This window comes from Betta splendens, chromosome 15 (assembly GCF_900634795.4).
Source record: "Betta splendens chromosome 15, fBetSpl5.4, whole genome shotgun sequence".
In the NCBI taxonomy this organism is placed as follows: domain Eukaryota; kingdom Metazoa; phylum Chordata; class Actinopteri; order Anabantiformes; family Osphronemidae; genus Betta; species Betta splendens.
This window is the reverse complement of record NC_040895.2, coordinates 9,457,709-9,470,841: the sequence shown is the minus strand read 5'-3', so window position 1 is coordinate 9,470,841 and position 13,133 is coordinate 9,457,709. Positions and strand designations below refer to the sequence as shown.

General features: G+C 48.3%; 1 protein-coding gene across 26 annotated transcripts in view; it reads left to right on the top strand.

The window, feature by feature from the left end:
• Positions 1-13,133, top strand: part of LOC114870515 (neurexin-1a-like) — a 180,176-nt gene that overhangs the window by 29,013 nt on the left and 138,030 nt on the right. The gene's annotated exons all lie outside the window — the stretch shown is intronic.

Here is a 13,133-nt window from a genome sequence, read left to right as displayed (position 1 = left end):
GCCTACACTGGCCTCATAGTTTTGTCTGATTTCCTATATGTATTTATAGTCTCAGCTCCTCTTACAGATCGTTTGTGAGTCACGTATCTGCTCTTTATTTGAAACTATTGACTCGATCCTATTTATTAAGCCTCTCCTCCATCCTTTTCCTATGCACTAGTAACTATAGTGGCTACAGAAGTTGATACCACACAGATGGGATCCTTACGAAGCCGTACGCTAGTAAGACGTGCATTATAACGTACAGAAACCTCTGGTTTACATGTAAAATGTGACAAATGAGGTGTTGAGGAACCTAAAGGCCGCTTTCGACAGAACGAACGAGAATGACCTACGCTGAAGTGGCTGAGGAGCCAAATAGGGGCTTAAATAAAGACAAATTGCCGCGGCCATATTGTGGCGAAATTGCATTTACTGATGGAGGAAGAGAGTAACAGCTCATTCTCCGGAGAGACACTTGTATAAATAAATCATGCTGTGTGCAAATGAAAGTGACAGCACTTGTATGCGCAGGATGCAGGGAGCGTATAGGAGGCTGAGGGGAGGAGAGATAATGGAGACGGGATGAGCGAAATGCAGCCAGCGTCGCTGGGACGGCTGTGAAGCGTGTCGGCGAGGTGTGAGGACTGATGAGATTACGTCCAATTAATAAAAACGTGTGTTCTGCCTCCACAGTGTTGAGCCGTGAGGTTAAATTTAAAGGGAAGGACGCTCGTATACCTCCGCCGCTGCCTATTTCTGGGCGTTTGCATGTTTGTCACAGCGTCTGGCACTTCTTTGAGACCTCGATATTCCCTGTGGGAAGCAGAGACTCGCCGACGCGAGAATTAATAGCGTGGCGCGCTCGCATTGAGGCGCAGGAAACGCCGTGTCCGTCAGGAATTTAAAAGCTCGCTACGCTTTTACTAGAGGCTGTTGCTGCTTCGTGTACACATGTCGCTGCAGCGTCGGTAGGAACGCGCTTGTGTAATTGTTACTGACCTTGATGTTTGGATAATAAGAATATTAAATCATCTGTTCCACTGGCATCAGTAGATGTTATTTAATACTGTATATCAGAATTTCTGAAAGGCTAAAAAAAAACAATTGAAGGGTCTGTGTTTTATTTTAAACCAAGTGTAGATTTAGTGCATGAATTAGAGATGTGCAAAAAGAAAATGTAGTAATATTTTCTGATATTATTCTCAGATGACTGAGCTTCAGGACGCATCCATTGATCTGAATTAAGTTGTGTCTGTGGGGGAGAGTTTCCCTGAAAACAACAAGGCATTTGGGCCATTTTAATTATTTGTGTGTGTGTTTCTAGATGAGTATCGAAGCCGTGGACATGGACTTGTTTGGTAGTAATTCATGACCTGCAGCCTATATCAGTGACCCATAAAACCTCGGCCAAGTATCAGGAGGTCAGTTCCCACTCCATAAATTCCAGGTCCGGCCATTAGCAGCCAGATACAGCAGCAATAAAAGAGACACAGCTCATAAACCCAGCTCTGGGGATCAAAAAACATCGTCCTCCTCGGGCTTTAAAGCCTCGTGTCGTCTCGTGGCACCGAGGTGCCGCAGCTGCTTTGTGTTGTCATCAATGGTAAAACTGGGGCGTCCTCTGATTTGACTGTGGATTGCTTGCGTGACCCGAAGCCGGCCTGTGGCCTGTTGCCGTGTGGCGCCGGTATCAACAGATGGATTAGATTTTTTATCATCTGTGTGATTGCAGGGCTCCGCGTGAGACACGAGCGCCGCGACCCACATCTGGGGAGCGGTGCCGGATGCCACTGGGGAGCTGTGACACTGCCGACGTGTTCCTTTTTACTTCATTTTTTATTCCTTTGGCCGGGCTCCTGACGGCCCTGCCTCCCTCTTATTTTACAGCGTGATGCATCCCACCCTCTTCTCCTTCACGTTCAAAGGCCCGGCCTTCTGACAGCCCGCATCCTCTGATGTCCTCAGGTGGAGCCGCTCCGGCGGCGGCAATGAGCGCCTCCTATGGAACGTGGATATACGAGGGCCGGCCCGTAATCACGGTGACCCTGGGAGCCGCCGGTGCCATCGGGCCTCGTGCCACCAGAATTTATTGCCGGGACAATTTGTGCATGCGCTCCGCACTCCGCGCTCCAGCGCTTTGCATTTTCATTCCTATATGCTGTCTGTTTGGTGAGATCGATTGCCCACAATAAAGGTCACAAATGGATTCCATTCTCACTTGTAACATAGTTTATGACGTGAGCTCTGGTCTGTCGCTTCATGTGCAGGATAAATCACCCTGACAATATTTAAATACTAACCGTAATGTGAAATGAAGAGCCTGAGCATAAGGGGCTCTGTTACTTCAGTGAATCAGTGCTGAGTTCATCGCCTGCTTCTGTCGACACAACCTGCCTCGTGTTATATTAGTGAAGACTCGGTGACATGTTCTATGAGGCGTGTAACGCGCGTCCCGTTGAGCCAGCGTCTCTCCCCCTTTGATTCTCCAGCGAGAGAGCGACATAAACAGTGTCTCCGCTCTGTTCGCCGAATGCACCGTAATCCAGAGAGCGTCTCGATTGGCGCCGCTGTTTGTTCCCTGCGATCCCCGTCGTCCCCTCCCTCCCTGGTGATCCGCCCGCCGCGGCAGAGGCACCGGTGGATCCAATCCCGGGACCGTCCCCCGAGAGGGTTCACATAATGAGCTACGTGCGCACGTGCTGGTGCTTTTACCTCCAGATGAGATCCATCTCTACACGTAGCGTTGAATGTCGAAATCAATGCCACGGCTACATAATAGCGTAATTATAGCATTGGTCTAACATCGTCAAGCGTCTCCTTGGAGGTCTGCATATGGAGACCCGTTATTGATTATGATCTGCTTGATTTGAGCGATTCCTCATTACTCAGTGTTGTGGAGGTGTTTCTCTAATGAGCAGCAGTGACGCTGAAGTGGGGATGATCTGAGCGAGGTTGATTAGTTTTAAATCTCTGGGTTTTAACGCAATCAAGCAGGCGCAGCACTAGTTCTGCACGTCTAATTCTCCCGTCTGCTGTGACACGGTCTTCTGCACTCTCTTCCCGAGCCGCCTCCCCCAGGACGGCCCCCACCAGTGTCCCTGCCGTGGGTTAGTCCCGGATAAAGACCTCTGCTCCGCGGCCACAAAAATAGAGCACTATCACTCGGTCGGCTCAGCCAATAAATGGGGAAGACCATTGTAGTGAAGCTTTTATCCGGCGTCCTGGGGAGTCCTGCAGCCGATGACATTTCCAAATGGACAAGCAGAGCAGCCGGGGAGACACGGGCGCTCGCTCCGCCGAGACGCCTCCCTCCCCTTTTCATACCTTGGGGTTTGTTTGCTAAGTGCTCCTTTCTCTGCGCAAAGCACGCCTATTGTGCTCGCGTGCTGTTGCGCCTCTCTTAGCTTTTATGTAGCACTAAAAAGGAGTTTATAAAATGTTTGCAGTAAATTTGCATCTATGTAAGCGGTGGAAATGAAGTAGAATAAGAGTGAGTAAACCATCCCGTGGCGATGTTTCACGGAGCCCTTCTGTTGATCCAGCGTCTCACTGTTGCACATTAAGACGGAAGCAGAATTAATTTCAGCTCACAGACCATTTTGTCTTAGATCTATTTTTGAGCTAATGTCTTTAGCGTGATCGTAAATGTAATGAGGCGTAATTGGTGAACGTCTGCCCAGACGTTCATCGCTTCCGCCTGTTCTGCCTGACAAACAGGTTGGTGGAAATGAGCACATTCCCACCAAAACTGCAGATAGGAACGGATTTGTGTTTATTCCTGCGAATCAGCACACACGTGAACACCGCGGCGTAGAAAAGCTGTTGGACTGAGGCTGGAAACGGCACAAACAAACTGTAGACATCATTAAAAAAGCAAACACGCGACTAGTTAGTTGCAAATGCTGAGATGATGGTGAAATAACCAGAGAGGAGTCTTGTTTGTTTAAGAATCAAGTCGAGCTTGTCTGATCTGAACTCACCTGTAGGCAAATGGATCCCACAGTAAATGAGGTGAGAATCTGCAAACGTGATTCTTACTGATTCATCGTCACCTTCTAAGGAGCTCATTGGAGACGTCAGTGGCACATCCACATTCAGCTCATAGAGCGTCTCTCTCCAAACCCGGCTACACGCTGCACATACCGTATGCCGTCGACCTGTAAAGAGACTTTGATGTGGTCAATCAGCGCAGCTCCGCTTTAATCCTGGATGTTGAATTATGGAGTAAGAAAGCGCCGTGATCCTGCAGCAGCCATGTTGCCTTTCAAACTGCTTTTAGTGGGTAGTTTCTAAGAAAAGTCATGTTTCGGCAGACCTAACGTCTGAAACAAAGGCAGGTCGGTGCGTGATGTGAATCCTAATCGGGCGTGGAAAGAGGTCAGGCCGGCTTCTCCGTGACGGATCCCAGGACTGTCAGTCGTCTCATTACAGGCGACGGCACAGGATGTTTGACTCGGTTCCTCCCAAAACGGAGGCTGATGCCGTTTGACGTTGAAGAGCAGGCATTATGCATGTTGGTATTGTCAGTGACACAAATAGTGCATTTAGGGTTCCTGTGTAATCTGACCTGTGCATCGTCCAGCGTGGGACACGGGCACGACGTGCCCCCTGCTGTTACTGACATCCGTGTTTGATTTATTTATGATGTTTATCCTCCCACTCGTGCACTTCCTGTATCTATGGATCAAAGGGAAAAATATCAGGACAATTATGGTAAGTGAAGCGGCGAAGTAATAATCTCCTTATGAATAATGAATCTACTTAATGGTCTGAAGTATTGGAAGCAGGGATACTGTAGCATTGGATGACTGGAAATGTGAAGGGATGGAAAAAGGACAGGCTGGAATTTACCTGAAACACTTTGCATGCACATTGTGCTGCGTAAGTAGACAGGAAGCGCAAACCGAAGATGCCACGCGTTTATTGCCCATGTTTGGCAGTTCCTCTAATAATGAAGCGATGCATCAGATGCTTGAAAGTATCCAACTGAACATCCAGCCCTTAGAGCTGATTTAAATGAAGTAATCGTTACCGTACTAATGGATCCCCCCTCATTCACTTTAATTAAGACTGGACTCCAGTGCTATTCTTTTATAATGGACTGGGAGGGATTGTGCTGGAGGAGAAGGTGAACTAGACACTGGCTGATTCTGTGCCATGCGGATCGCTGAATAATGCACAAACCCTCAAAATAAACCCCCGGCTCCGCTCGCCGGCCCCTGGAACTAGCACACTGCACTCTGAATAAAATATACCAGCTTCCCCCTGCGCTCGGACTGACTGGCAAAAGAAGGGCATTAATTGAAATCACTTTCGGGACATCGCATGTGTTTGCGGCCAGCAGGAGGCGGCCCTGATTTCTCTGAGCCGACTCAATCAGCTCGCGGAGTCGGATTCTGCATCTGGGTTTTCTGGTGATTGGCCCGAGTAGCCTAGCGTGCGCGGCCGCCCCACAGACTTTTAGCTCCTGATTGATCGGAGATGTTGACAGACAGCAGCGTTTGATTCCGCTCCTGTTATCTGTAATGTAGCTGAAGCTCTCAATAGGCTGACAAGATTAGAATGCATTACTGTCAGAGAGCAGGGTGCCCTGGGGCTGCACCGCGCTCGTTGCGTGTTAATGACTTAGACTAGGCCTTGCCAGCGCGGGGCATGTGCTGACAATCCACTTAGTCAATTGCATCCCAATCAGCCGCGGCCGCTGCCAGGAAGCACGGGGATGACGGCTGATTTAGCGTGATTGATAGACACACAATGTTTAAAATATTGCTTTTATTGCCAGTATTTAATTGACTCAGTCGCGCGCGGGCCACTCGGCGCGCCGTGGTTTATTTGGGATCCAAATGAGATCTCTCAAGGAAGCTCGAGAGCCCGTGTTTGTGGAAGCAGGTCATTAATCACTGCCGTCCACTCGTGCTATGGCTACAAGAGGCGACTGACAGTTCTGTCTAATCACTCAAAATCAGGCTCGATGTAACTGCTGTGCAAGTGGAGAAACCCTGGAACCTGAAATGTGCTAAATCTCCCATCTTTATCAAATAGAGAATACAGTATGATGTCAGGCACGAAAGGAAGAGACATCCGGGAATTACAATGTTTTGTTCACCAGTTTGACAGTAATGCTCATTTGCCGCACCACCAAAAACAACGATGATCTAAAATCTGTGCCTCTCTCAGCAGCTATTAGAATCTTTTAACACTTGTTAGATGTGCTTATAAAAATCTATACGTTATTGATCTGTTAATGACTTTCCATCAGTGAGCATATAATGTAATGTGTGTCTCAGGCACACGTCCCTTCCTCCAGTCAGAAAGCAGAGGAGTCCTTGAGGATCATAATATGGGGAATTGAATCATTAATACTCAGGTCTTTAATAAGCACCCTGGGGAAAATTAATATCCGCCTAATACACGGTGCCAGGGGTTGCTCCTTCACTACAGCGAGCGGGGAATCTTATTGCTCACACGCAGTCAGTGAGGCTCCTACAGTGTCTGTCTTCTCAGAAATGTCAGCCCTTACACTCCGGTGATTGACAGCTTGTTCCTCGCCTCTTAGACATTAGGCATTGTGTTTTAAAAGCTCCCTACCGGCACCCTCCTGTGTATGAGAAATCCAATACGGTGGACTTTGCTTAGTGCTTTTTTTTGAACCCCCACTTTACACATGGAGATATTTTGCTGCCTTTACTACAGCATCAATAAGGAGCTGTCTGCATGACTCCATTAGTCTGTACGACCGCATGGGTTAGACATGCTTACAGGCCTGAAAGGTAAAAACACCTGAATGCATTAAAGGTCTCTTTGAATCTTCATTTCTATGCGCATCACAGTGAACAGTGCTGTTGAAGAAAATGCCCATGAATACGAGCCTTGGCTTCCTTTTGGCCCTTTTACTTGTAAGCAGCCTCTCATCTTGTTCAACCTTGGTGAATGACTGCACAACCCGGTATCCTGATAAGATAATTCTATTTTTAGACCATTTACATCCTTTAAAGTAGTCGAGCGGAGAAAGTGAACGGATAACGGTTAAGTAATTATTAACGATCTGCTTAAGGAGACAAATTGTTATCATATCGTCAAATGAGCAGAATGTTAAAAACACCAAGAGAGTTTTACAGGTCAGGGACCAGCATTTACAGACATTATTTACCAGCATGTACTGTATCAGACCTCCACAGTTACTGTAGAATCATCCCAAGGCATGCAGGCTGGGTAGTGAGTCGATGATACTAAACACTGTATGGAGGCAGGAAACCCCATGTTGCGTTTTAGGCCCCACAAACTCGCCTTGCAAGTAAATACACTGGTGACTGAACTCTGGTGGAGAGCAAAGCCAAGGGGCTGCACAAGATCCGAGGCCGAGGCAGCGCAATGGAGACGTGGTGGAGTGGCAGCAGGAGCGGGAGAAAATGAAGCACTCAACAGAAAAACAACAGGCAGGCTGACTCACAGGAGGCTAAAAAGGATGGATTTAGAGGCTTCAGGACAACTAAGTGAACAATAGATTCCCTTACAGTGTGCGGTGCTCGTGTTCATAGACAGCATCGTGCCCAAACCGCAGAAACACAAAAGCACTGCAGCAAAAACCCTCGCCTGCTGCTGATGTAACCGTGGCCAAGGCCGGAGCCTGCACGGGAGGACACCGTGGGGCACGGACAGCCTGCGAATGGCTTCACTCATACATCCATGGACGTTTGCCTAACACTAATTCAACGGGGACACGCAGGGTCACAACGCCCTGGAAATGCTTGACGCAATTTGGCAGGTTTACATTTCATGCTAAAATGTTAGGACCTGAGATTTGCTGCACGGAGGATCCTGGCTGGAAGCAGCTTTCCGTGGCGCCGGACAACCCGAACGGGTGCAGGAAAAGAGTTGAGTTGAGTTGAGAGAATCGCCCGCCCCAAACAAACAGGGCCAAAGTGATAGCTGGGTCAGCGGATGCTGATTGACATGGTGAGACTGTCAAGGTAGATTCCATTCAATCATCACTGAAGTCATATGTCGTGAGCTTTCAGTGTGATGCAGGGTAATAAAGCACATACAGTACTTACATTTTAATGAAAGATGTGAAGCGTTATTAATCATAAGATTAATAACACGGAGAAAGCTAGATTAAAAGTTACATCTACAAAAAATGTTTTATTATAAAATAAGAGCACAACTTCAAATTAAAAGCGACAAAATCATAACAGGAAAATAATATATAGGTAAAATTGTTTAATTTAATACTCCAAATCATCAGGTTAGCTCTGAGTGCAGGAGTAATGTTTGGAGCTATGCTGTTAATCAGGTGGTGACCCTCTCAATGCTGTATTTTAAAACTACGCAGGCATCCTAACCATTTGAATCACCTTGTCATCGATCCATGATGACCACCCACGACCGTGTAGCACGTGAAGGTGACACGCGCCGCGGAGGAGAGCAGCAGGTGTGTGCAGGCACAATATCCTCAGGAGACGGATGTGAGAGACGGCAACTCCCAAATCTCTGCATTATTCATGTTTAACGTATTCAATAATTTAATTAGCACGCGCCACAAAAAATACAGTTTTGTTAAAACACTGTTTAAGTTGCGATTTGTTTTCATACACTTGTCAGAGAATAGTACATAGTGGAACGGATCAAATGCAGGCGCTGAGAATGACTCCACTCACGTAGGTGTGTGTTTTATTTTTATCACAGCACAACTTAGCTCCTCTTGTAGCGCACTTGTAGTGCCACTCTCTCATCTTGACAGACAGACGGCGGCGGCGGCGGCATGTGATGTGATCATGAGCCGTTCCCTCCAGAGTCTGTTTGCTCCGCTCTGGAAACGGAGTCACGCTGAGCAAACAGCGCCGCGCGGCCTGACGGAGACAAAGCGCAGGCGTCGTCGCGAGGCGGCTGAATAAGTAATGCGCTGACCAGGGAGGACGTCAGACGCCTGATGTCTGGAGACTGAGCTCCCTCTGAGTCCTAGAGCGCTTTCACATTCTGTTGGACTTTCCGATTGATTTGCTCTGAAAGATTCTCGAAACAGAGACAAAAACATATTTGAAGTAAACTCAAACTAATGGGACTTTATTATATTGCTGGATTGAATCATATCACACTGCTTGGCTCATAGATTTTATACTGTACTAGAGGCTCTAAATAATTGAGTCCATAGTGAAATCTGTCATATGAGAGAGGAATTTTCCTCACTCTCATCCTGGCTTCAAGTCATCTCCGATGAAGATCAACTTCGTTTCCAGCAGCACTTTGACTGTAGATGTGTTTTAAGTGAAAGGTCCAGTTCATAAATCCAGAGAGTGTCAAATTTCCACCTGACTTATCCTGAAAATTATTATAAAGATGACTTTACTTGTAAGTCTTCCCAAACGTGGGAAAGGTGCGTTTAAATACTGTAAATTTACAAACAGAATCTCTTTGGATTAGAATTGTATTTAATGATTTATGATAGAATTTAAATAATTCAGCCACAAAGGATCAAACCACAGCAAACTCTCAGAATAAGACGCTCAGCGGTCGCATGCACGTCTTTGTAAAGGAGCGATCTGAGCTGCGTGGCTCCAGTCGTCAGACTCGTCTGAGCTTCTGGCCACGTGCCAGCCGGCTCTTCACGCGCTCTGCTCCATCAACACCATGGCAACGTGGCGTTCGCCGACAAAGCCGACCTTGACGGACACAACGGCAATAACCGTTCCGTTACAAAGGGACGAACCCGCGGGACCTCCGCGCGTTCTCCTCTTCAGGTGTCACTTTAGCGGCGCGCCTCCCTCCGCCCGCCGGCGTAATGAGTCACGTGGTACGGCACTAGTCGGCGGGGCCCTGTCTCCGCTCAGCTGCCCGAGGAGCCCCGTCAGATTGATGTACCGGCCACCTAGAGACTGCTTCACGGTGTGATTAGAGCAGCCAAGCATCCAGCCCGGCCTCGGCACAGGATGGATGCGCTCTCTCTCTCTCTCTCTCTCTCTCTCTTTCACTCTCTCTCTCTCTCTCGCTCTCTCTTTCACTCTCTCTCTCGCTCTCTCTCTCTCTCTCTCTCTTTCACTCTCGCTCTCGCTCTCTCTCTCTCTCTCTCTCTTTCTCTCGCTCTCTCTCTCTCTCTCTCTCTCTCTCTCTCTCTCTCTCTCTCTCTCTCTCTCTCTCTCTCTCTCTCTCTCTACTTCGCTCGCACGCGAATGGGCGCGAGCCTAAATAGCAAAGGTGATGCAGCAGTCACACGAGCTTTGTCACAGGGCGCCATCATGTTGGTGCCTCCAGCTACGTCTCCTGATGTTAAGCCCCTCATTAAACTCAAGCCCATTCCCCTTGAACGCAGCACGCTTCCAGACATATATATTTTTTAATTAGTTTGTTTAGCCTTCATTGTGACTCAAAGATGGAACTGCCCTCCTCTAGCACTTGGCTATCGCTGGTGTTTTACTTAACTCTGCAGGGGCCGGGACTCTGGCGGGATTTCAAGTGACAGGCGTAATTACAAAGGTGACTCAGAGATGCGGGCAGTCGGAAACAGATCCAAAATGGAGTCCGGGAAAGTCCAAACAGGAAGTGGGCAAAATATTAACGATTTGACCATTTAATCATGTTTGGAGCCAGAAAACAAGGCTTGAGATCTCAACGGCTTTGCCAGTGCATTAGCTTAATTATACACTTAATTAATAAGGATGCGCAGCACTTGCTCCCTGGTATTTGTCTCTGCCTCCTGAAGCCGCTTCTCTTCAGTGTGATGACACACGTATTTGTGGGCTTTGTCTGCTTCTGGCTAACTTTCCCTGACAGCGCCCCATCAGTCAGCCGTGTCAGCGGGGGGTGGGGGTGGGGGGGTACAGTACGTGTGTTTAGGGTCATCAAGTCAAAAGCTGGATGTGAATGCCATCAGTTGTACTGATGGATGCTGATGTTTAATACAAAGCGCTGATCAACAGACCAGATATCGTTAACGTTCCTCACGAAGCATTTTGTGAAAATGTTTTATTGCATGTTACGACTGTGGAACTGGCGAGTTGCACCAAATGCAGAGCAGTCGTCGTAGATGTAGAATCTGAAATATTAGACGCTTGTCAACAAGTTGCATCAGAGAAAAAACTCCGCCGGGCGCACTTTAGGCTGATATTGCAGAGAGAGAGAGAGAGAGAAGTTGCATATTCTGCAATGCTGATTCACAGACATCCTAGAGGCAAAAACAACCCCCCTCAAACTGCAAAGTCACACTGACCGGCCGTGTCCTGCCAAGACTTCCTGCTCCATTAGCAGTTCCCATAAAAAGCATGGCGTCTAAACATCTGGCGTTACTCGTTCTTCTCCCTCGGATGTAACAGAAGACTGACTTCACAACAATAACTCAGTGAGTAAGTGTTGTTTTAATCACTGGGTCCATTAATTAGACTCCAGCGGCAGAAGACTGCACGCGCGTGGGCTCACGCGCAGCGACGCCAGTGGACAGCGCGTCCTCGGCGTCGATCACAGCCGGTGAGTTATTGTTGCCGATCAGCTGTTTGCAATCGAAGCGACAGCGTGAACGCACCGCGTTGGAGGGTGCTGCGGGTGAGCGGGCGCCCCGCCCCCTCCTCCTCCCCCCTCCCGTCTCCTCCTGCCAGCGGCGCGCTGAGACGGCACATTCTCCCCGCAGACCGAGGGATTGAAAGGATACAAAGTGCAAATCAGCTCCCTATCTCAGCTGGCGAGGGTTCATCTGTCTGTCCATCACGCTCGTCTACAAGCGATATCCATAAGCCCCCGACCGCTCTTTTATTCATTGCAGCCATTTTGTCTCACAAGGTCTCTGCTGAGGCTCAGCCAGTGTGCTGACACACGCACACACACAGGCGCGCGCCTCCTAAGCTCCGGTGTGAGATTGCATCTCAGCCGTGGCGTTTTATGAAATTATTGAACGTGCCGAGGAAGTGATGCGATGCAGACTGATGATATGAGGGAAAACTGGGAAATAAATGCCAAAAAGGAATCTCCCGGAGCCTCGCCAGTGTTAAGGCGCTCCCCATCATTATTCAGCGCCGAGGAAAAACAGCGTGCCAATTTAAAAGCTGTGTTTATGGACTTCTATCAAATTTATGGCTTCATTTACTATCTGCTATTGAGGTCTGTGACAAGCTATGAGGGAATATGAGCAGATGCTGGGCTCTGAGGGAGCTGCTCTCCCTCCGCATCAGCAAACGGGCTATAAAACCCAACACCAACATACAACAAAATAAATTAAATTCTAGACATTGGATCGACTACAGTACATATTTATCTTTTCTCAGTGTTTTTTTTAGCAGACCTGCCCTCATAAATTATGGAGGCGTTGCAGTTTTCGGCCGCATTTACTGTATAAACGCGCCGGTTGTATTTCACTCTGATGAGGTGTCACCATGTGTGATGTAGTGCGATGAGATAGCCACTGGTCGCAAGGTGTGGCACATTGTTTTACAGTTCAATTTCACCCCGTCAGCAGCCCTCCGGTGGCGCGGCTGTTTGTTTGAGCCGCCAGAAGGATCCTCAGGCCCTCGTCTAGAAATCCCCGGCTTCGTCTGATGATGTCAGCACGTGCCGCGGTGGCGTGGCGGCCGTTTGCCGCCACGCTTGCCTTCGCCGGTGCTGTTCTGTATTTCAGCTGTAGGTCAGCCCCGCTCTGTTTCAGCCCTCTGCTGACAATGAGCTGTGTTCTGCAGGGCTGCCGCACCGGTCTGCATGCAAAGCTGGGCAGGGATGAATGGATGGATGGATGGATGGAGCTGAGGCCATGGCTGACACTGGTGACCTTGGGGCTTCTGGCAAAGCATGGATGGAGGGATATAGATATCCATCATACTTTCACTAGCCCCTGTGGAGCATTTCCATTTATATTACACTGACTAATAAGTGCTGACTTTTAAGCACTTTTGTCATGAGACGGAGCTGGGCCTCATTTTCACTATTTGGAATTATTCTCTTCTTCCTTTTGCCTTCACAATAGTCATAGAGCCTCTGCTGTGATGAAGTTTCTCCCCCCGGCTCGAAACCACAGCGCTTTTTAAAATTTTTTTTTTTTTTATTGAGAAGAGTTTGGGCACCCACTACCTTGTACGATTGCAATTCTCCGTCAACAACATTAATCTGCGGCGTAATTGGCCACCACTGCCACAGCAGCCTGTGTTTTATGAGCAGCCGCGCACAATGGCAAGATT